The sequence below is a fragment of the Acinonyx jubatus genome, chromosome B3 (genome assembly GCF_027475565.1).
Source record: "Acinonyx jubatus isolate Ajub_Pintada_27869175 chromosome B3, VMU_Ajub_asm_v1.0, whole genome shotgun sequence".
In the NCBI taxonomy this organism is placed as follows: domain Eukaryota; kingdom Metazoa; phylum Chordata; class Mammalia; order Carnivora; family Felidae; genus Acinonyx; species Acinonyx jubatus.
Window position 1 is genome coordinate 103176563 of NC_069386.1, and position 8512 is coordinate 103185074.

The following is an 8512-nucleotide window of genomic DNA, read 5'->3' on the forward strand; positions in this document are numbered from 1 at the left end:
GAGCCAAAGTCAGACGCTCAACTGACTTGAGCTACCCAGGTGCCCCAGTATGTTTTACTCTTCAAATTAAGATTACAAATTAATGTTTTTTTTTCTCATTTTGTAAAAACACCCACTTACCCAAATGCTAATAAGAAACTAGAGAAAGGGGCGCCTGGGTGGCGCAGTCGGTTAAGCGTCCGACTTCAGCCAGGTCACGATCTCGCGGTCCGTGAGTTTGAGCCCCGTGTTGGGCTCTGGGCTGATGGCTCAGAGCCTGGAGCCTGTTTCCGATTCTGTGTCTCCCCCTCTCTCTGCCCCTCCCCCGTTCATGCTCTCTCTCTGTCCCAAAAATAAATAAAAAATAAACGTTGAAAAAAAAAAAGAAACTAGAGAAAATCCACAAATGAAAATCAAATCTTGGGCACATGCACCCCAATGTTTATATTTACAGCAGCGCTATCAACAATAGCCAAATTATGGAAAAAACCCAAATGGCCATACGGACTGATGATTGGATAAAGAAGATGTGGGGTATGTGTGTGTACGTATAGTGTGTGTGTGTGTGTGTGTGTGTAAACACACACACACACACAAAATGGAATACTCCTCCATGATCAAAAAATGAAATCTTGCCATTTGCAACAATGTGGACGGAACTAGAATGTATTATATGCTAAGAGAAATAAGTCAGAGAAAGAGAAATACATGAATTTAAGAAACACAACAGATGAACATAGGGGAAGGGAAGAAAAAAAATAAGACAAAAACAGGGAGACAAACCTTAAGAGACCCTTAAATACAGAGAACAAACAGCTTTGCCGGAGGGGTGCTGGGCATTAAGGAGGGCACTTGTTGGGATAAGCACTGGATTATATGTAAGTTGATCATTCACTAAATATACTCCTGAAACCATTATTACATTACATGTTAACTAACTTGGATTTAAATAGAAAATTTTAGGAAATGTGAATATCATCAGCTGTTGCACTGTAAGTACAAGACAATTTAATACAGTAAGATTAAATACCCTTTAATTAAAAAATCAAGTCTTATGTAGAACACTCAGATATTCTCTAAATTTTGAATTCCTTATTTTTGGAAATGGAACCCAGACCTATTTTATTTTGCATTTCTGCACTCTGTCATGTCCTACATTGTATTTGCCATGCTTAGGCTATTTAACAGTGGTTTTCCTAAGGACTTCCATCACCTGCCAAAGAAAGCCTTCTAAAGTGATTGTCAGATTTCTCCCTCTTGGCCCTGTTATATGTGTCCCATAAAAGTGGTCCAACTATTTTCTTTTTAAAAAAAGAATTCCAAAACTGAAATGTGTATGAGTGCAGCTACTCTTAACCCCCACCAAGTAAAGCTTTTATTCTACCACTGATATTGTGTGTGCATCTATTAAGGTGTTCACTTTAATAAATTAAGTGTACCTCCCCACCATCCCAGCCCATGGGAGAGGTGTTCAAGAAATCCTGTCTTTGTATCCACTGAGTGTGAGCAGTGACACAGTAGGCATTCAAATGCTAAAGGTACTTTTTTTTTTTTTGAGCATTTGAATTACTTTTATTAGAAGATTGTAGTTGTGTATCCCTATGGAAAGTACAGGGTTATTTAAAGTTTACCTTCAACGCCAAATTTTTCTGCATAACATTACATTAGATGACATTAGAAATAATGGGTACTTCAAAAATTACCTGTTTAGATTTAACTAGCATTTATTGAACATCTACTAAGAATCAAATGCCTTCACTTCTTTGGTCTCATTTAATCTGATCTACAGGTACATATTTAAAATATTGAAATAATTTATAATAGTTAACTGCAGGATATGCATACTACTTAAAAACACTGGATCAAAACTGTATCCATCAGGGGTTTCTAAAACTAAGATGAGCATGGTTTATGATTTGGAAAGATCTGGAAAACCCAAACTCAGAAAATATATAAACTCCCTGGGATTTTTTTTTTTTTTTTATAGAAGCACTATAATGACAGGATTTTTCTTGATAAAAGAAATAAGAGCTTCCTCTCAGCTACCACTAATCACAAGAGCTTCAGAGTAAAAAATTAACATTGTAATTAAAACCAGGACAGCAGCTGATAAGCCAATGTAGGTTTCAAACTGGCTTTTGTCACTTAATAACTGTGTCACCTCGGGCAACTTACTTAATTTCCTCATCTATAAAATAAGGATTATGCACCATTTACAATGGCATCAAAACCAGGAATGCTTACTTAGGTATAAACTTTAATTTGTATAAGATTTTATGTTGAAAATTATAAAATGGTGACATTGACAATGAACTACATAAACTGATCAGAAGGCTCAGCACTGTCAATTCTCCCTAACCTGATTTATAGATTCAATGTAAAACCCAATCAAATTTGCCAAAGGCCTTTTTTGGGGGATGGCAGGAAATCAAGTGGTTTGTAAAATTTATATAGGAAAAGGAATTAGAATAGCCAAAGCAATTTTGAATAAGAAGACAAGGCCAACCCCACCTGATCTGAAGACTTACTATAATATAAAGTTCATGTAATAAACATTATTAATGGAATAGAATGGAGTTTTAAAAGAGAACGACAAATATGGTCAATTGACAAAAGGGAAAAGGGAAGTCAGTGGAGAAGGACAGCGCTTTTCCACACGTGGTGCTGGAATAACTGGACATCTATATGCAAAAACACCAGAAAACAAGTCATACCTTGTACCAAATGCGTAAGTCAAGGTGACCATATACCAAAATGTACCTCAACTAAAACTTTCTAAGAAGAAAACAGAAGAACTCTGAGAATTGTTTAAAAAAAAATTCTTAGTTAGATACCATACCAAATGATGTATAAATGAAAACTGACAAACTCAATTTCACCAAAATTAAAAGCTGCTCTCCTAAAAACACCAAGAGAATGAATAAACAAAGACAAACTCTTAAGGGGAAAATATTTACAAATCACACATCTGACAGTGGATGTGTATTCAGAATGTATAAAGAACTCTAAAAATTCAACAAGAAAACCACCCAGTTTTTAAAAATGGACAAAAGGTTTAAACAGACAATTCATACTACAAAAAACCCCCCTAATATTCCTTCTTAAACTATCCCACCCCTTTAACAGGGAACTACCTTACTTATATGTATCTCTACTCCTAAACACCAACTCTTAAAAAGTAAACGCTGGTGTACTGTAGTTAATGCATAAAGGCTGTTGAAGAGTAAAGGGTCCTTATACAGCTTGAGTTTGTGTTTGAAGTTTATGATTTGAACTTTTAATTTTTACTATGTGGAAACAAAATAGCATTTTAGGAAAATTCATTTAAAAATAAAGGAGTTCAACTATACAACTGATATGGGAAAGGGAACTATTAAAAACTTTTTAACCACAAAAACCCAACAAGGCTTTAAGACCAATGTATGAAGAGAGAATTATTCTTAAAATAGCACCAAGAAAATACAGATAATTTAGAGAAAGGGAAATGGTATACAAGAATTGTACGTATAAAGAGGATAACTCATCACCTTTAGTAGATAGACTGGTCTGGGTGAGCAGCAACTAGACGGCAACAAGCAATCATTTGGAGGCGTGAAGTGTATCAGACTGCCAGGAAAGATTATATATAAAATGTTTAAAAATAAGATATAATTCCTTTCCTGGTAAGAAAAACACATTTAAAAATCATTAGCAAGGTACAAGTTTCCCCTGCCATATAGAAAAGTATGAAGGAGAGGGTTCCTACAAAACCTTTCATAAGCCAAAATGGCATAAAGTGAAGTAATTACCATTAATTTACATTGAAAAATTTTTGAGCATTCCCAAACCCTGAAAATAACCTTTCTTTTTAAAATTTTTTTAATGTTTATTTTTTAGAGAGAGATAGAGCCTGAGTAGGGGAAGGGCAGAGAGAGAGGTAGACAGAACCTGAGGCAGGATCCAGGCTCTGAACTGTCAGCACAGAGCCCAACGTGGGGCTTGAATCCCTGAAACATGAGATCATTTAAGTGACTGAGCCATGCAGGTGCCCCTGAAAATAAACTGTATTAGTCTTTTCCGGCTTTTGGTAGCAAAAATGAGTACTAATATAGGTCTTTTGTTAAAAGAGATGTGGTATGATACAGACTTTTAAAAAGCAGGGATAATTGTATCAGAATATGTATGCATGTTTTAGTATGAGTAACATATACTGTATGTATCCACTGAACTACAAATGTGTGCTTTGGGAAGGGGGAAGAAGATAAATTCTGACAAACAAGAAAGAGAATCTGGGGCAGTTTCCTGGAGATCTGGTAGATGAAGTCTCCAATCGGTGAATTTAGGAGAAGAACTACAGATGGCAATAGTTACCAGAAAAAAACTTGTGATGCCACTAACCGAAACAAAGTAAAAAGGCTAACCAATATAAGATTATGAGGAACATAATCTAGATGACAGTGGGAATGCATGGAGTAGATAACAGTTTCTCCATCTGGTTCAAAGAACACATGCCTAAGAATTCTCCATAGATTTGAATTCACGAGGTCTGAAGTGAGGCCCAGGATTTGTATTTTGAACAAGTATCTGGTGTGATGCTTATGAATACACTAAAATTTGAGAATCACTGATTTAGACACAGGTTAGTAAAAGAAGAACTAACCGAAACAGTTAAAGGGTTTCAAGAGAGGAGATTTCTGTTACAGAGCAAAGTGGAGGATGAAGCTATAGGGACTGACAGTTACTGATGAAACTTTTCTTTCACTGGATTTTTAAAGAAATACAAGTATCAGAAATAGGAATATGTATCTAGATGATGAAAAGGGAAGTTTCTGGTAGAAACCTTATAGTAGATAGTATTGAATATCTTACGATTCGGCATCAGTTTTCTGAACATTTCCAATATGAGGGTGGACACAAAGCATAAGTGCTCAAGGATTAAACAGCATCTTTCATATTTTACTGATGGATCAACGAAGAGAAACAGCTCTGACTTAAGGCAGGTCAGGTTAATTTGGTCAGAGAAATTTCATAGAACTTGGTCCCACCACTGCAAAAGAACCTTAATACAAGATTCCCTTACCATCAATAGGAAGGGATTCAGGTTTACATTGAAAATATGTTCCACTAACACATTCTATTAACACCTAATTAAAAGTTCATTTCATAAGATAAAAAAAGATAATTTGTAATGTATAGCTAAATGTTCTATTTACCATTTTAGTTGCAAAAGAATTGTTAACTCTTCCCTTAAACATATTCAATATTCACAATGTAGCCAATTTCTATTTGAATCACCACTTGACCTTTAACCTGTCCCTATGGAAAAAGGATTAAATGTGTGGCTGAATGGAAGTTTTTATGTGTTTCTAGAGGAAAAAGTCTACTAGAAATGAACATAGATTCTTCCTTCACAGGCAATATAATGATTCATTCAGTACCTGACACACATTTGACATGGAAAGCCTAAAGGCAAGCCACAATGTTGGCAAGTCATGCACTAATTATTTCTGACAACAAAAAGTTTCTTTTCCTTCCTGGCAGCCCTGTTTCAGGATATGAAGCCAAATGAAGCTTTCTGACATATGACTTCATTGTAGACATGATGTGCCACCCCCCCACCCCCCATCTAGATACTTGGACAGCCTCCAAAATGAAATTCAGGAGAGACGCTTTAAACAAAACTCAGGCGCGGCTACTTTAAATCCATTCTTTTCCCTAAATGGAAATCTGACAAAACAGGAAGTACTTGGCAGCATATAGGAAGGAGCAAGTTTTGTGGTTTACGTACTTACTGGTAACAGACTAGTTTTTCGTGACTGTGTAATAAAATGCAGAACTTCACATTTGAGAGGAAAACAGACAAAATTTACCTTGGTTACCAAGGTTCCCTCAGCAATTTAAAGGTCTTAAGGACAGTATCACATAGTACATAAACGAATAAGAAATGGGAAGATGGCTTTTATTTTTGTTATGTTCTCTCACATAAAAATCCCCTCCCTGTCTTGTGTGCCACGATCTAAGTCATCAAAATTATACAAACACTGCAGGCAGTTTTATGACTGCACATAAACTGAACAAACATAAATACTAAAAGCAAAAAATAAAAACAAAAACAAAAAAACAGCTTGTTTTGTTTGAAGGAACCAACTTGGGGAAGAGATTTTTATGTTTCCAGAGGATTCAAGGTATCCCTATATACAAATAAATATAAGTCCCTAAGTGGGCCATTAATATCAGCAGACTCAAAAACACACTACCAAACATATTATAAACCAACGAAAAGAAAATGAAAACTCACCCTTGCTCCCATACCCCATGACACGATGTCTTTCAGCTGCTCCCCACCCTACCCCAATCCCGCTGCTATTGAAACCAGAAGCATTTCCAGGTAACAATTTGTATCTTAACTTTTAAGCTATCACAATTAGGAGTACAACACTGTATCGAAGTGCCTAGTGAATGTTTAACACGGGATGTAAGGGATTATTATCTAGTCCATTCTTCCCACCCAAAAAGCAGGTTGAGATCCAAAGTCAGGAAATCAATTTTGTCAGTCCTAACAGACTTAAAAAAAACATACAGGAGAAAATATTGGAGTATGCTGTACTTTGTTTTGTGTGTGGGCAGTACACACACATACACAAAACAGAAACTTCACTATAATGACATTAATTAGTGATCTTCCTTAACTATTATTTCAAATATCTGTTTTGCCAAACAATGAAAATAATGAGAATGCCTATTAACTACAAGAGTGAGGTAGGTAGGACATTAAAGCTTCTGTCAGAATTTGATCCCATGAGATAGGAATAGCAGGAACTTTGTTAAGTGCTAAAATTACTGAGTCAATGCCTCAATGATTCAGATTCTCAGGGGTTGTTAAATATCAATCAGTTAACCTTTCAGACACAGATATTAGAAGTGTGCTCAGGAATTCTTATTTGAAAAATATGGTGCTGGATTTAAGTACATTAAGAGCTGTAAGTATCTAGGCCTGTGCCCTTTATCTCTAACAGCAGACACTCAAGCAGAGTAATGTATCCCAGATCACAGCCAATGAGAACATGCTTATGATTAGAACAGAGAACATACGGTTTTCAAATCCAGTGTTCCTATATTAAGATGCGTATTCAATCCAACATCCCACTGAACTACTGTAGAAATTCTGAGAATTTTTGAGCTAAGAGTAACATAATTGCCACTTTAGCTTCATGAATGCCTAATATCAGCCTGATATCTTAACTCATTTCCACCAGTCCCATTTCTTCTAGAGCTAGAGGCCAGACCCTATCAACATTATAGTAACCAAAGATCAGTGTCCTCAGAAACATCTCGCCAGCTTCTATTCTCCGACTACTTCTACTTTCATGCCTAGAGGCATAATGGTGATAAGAAAAAATGTATTTGTAAAGTGAGATTACCGACTGAGCCAGGTGGTTTGTATATTATATTATTGGCAGCAGATGTACCCTTAGTCCTGGCCAAACTTTTAATAAATTTGGACCACTGGTGATAAGGAAGTTTGGTGGGTGGGTACATCCATGAAAACAACAACAACAACAACAACAACAGCAACACCACCCCCAGTCCCTCTGGTGGCTAATTAGATATACTTTTAAAAATGGCATGAAAACATTCCAATGAAAATTCTTCACCTGTGGATAATCCCCATAGTGCTCTGCTCCCTACATTGAATCAGACTCAATTCCTAAAACCTCAAGCAATCTCATTTTAAGTAACTGATCAGGCAAGAGGCTCCTAGTGTACAAACACTGACAAAGCACATTTTTACTGGCATGCATTCATTCATTAAATATCACCTCTAAGCTTGCTATATATTTTACAAACTTCCACTCCACAAATGAGTGCCTCCTAAGTGCCAACACTTATGACAGGTTCTAAACTTACAAAGATGGATAAGGTATTGTCCTAACTTAGTGAAGAACATGTGAGTGAATAAGAAACTAAAATGTAATATAGAAAGTGACAGGAATCATGTTAAGAGAAAATATATGAAATTCATAGGGACAAATTACCTAAAGAGGGATCATGGAAAATTTCACTCAAAAAGTAGCATTTGCAGAGTGCACGGGTGGCTCAATTAGTTGAGCATCTGACTCTTGATTATGGGCTCAGGTTATGATCCTAGGGTTGTGGGATTGAGCCCTGGGTCGGGCTCCATGCTGAGCGTGGGGCTTGCTTGGGATTCTCCCACATGTGCTTGCTCTCTAAGAAAAAAAAAAAAAAATTAGTGTTGACTGGGGAACATTCTAGATTGTGGGGAAAGTATGAATAAAAACAACACGGAAAACACAGAGTTTGTATAGGGGAGCCATGACAGATTTAGTGTGACTGCAGCAAATTAGTTTAGAGACAGACTGATATGACATTCAGTAAGGTCTAGAATGGGAGGCAAAGAGTCTACATGCTTTATTTGTATGTGGAAATATAATGTATTGTTTTAAAAGCTGCTAGAATGACAGACCCTATGTAACAGCATTATACACACTAACACCACCTAATATCTGAATGTTTCCTAAACACTTGGCATTAT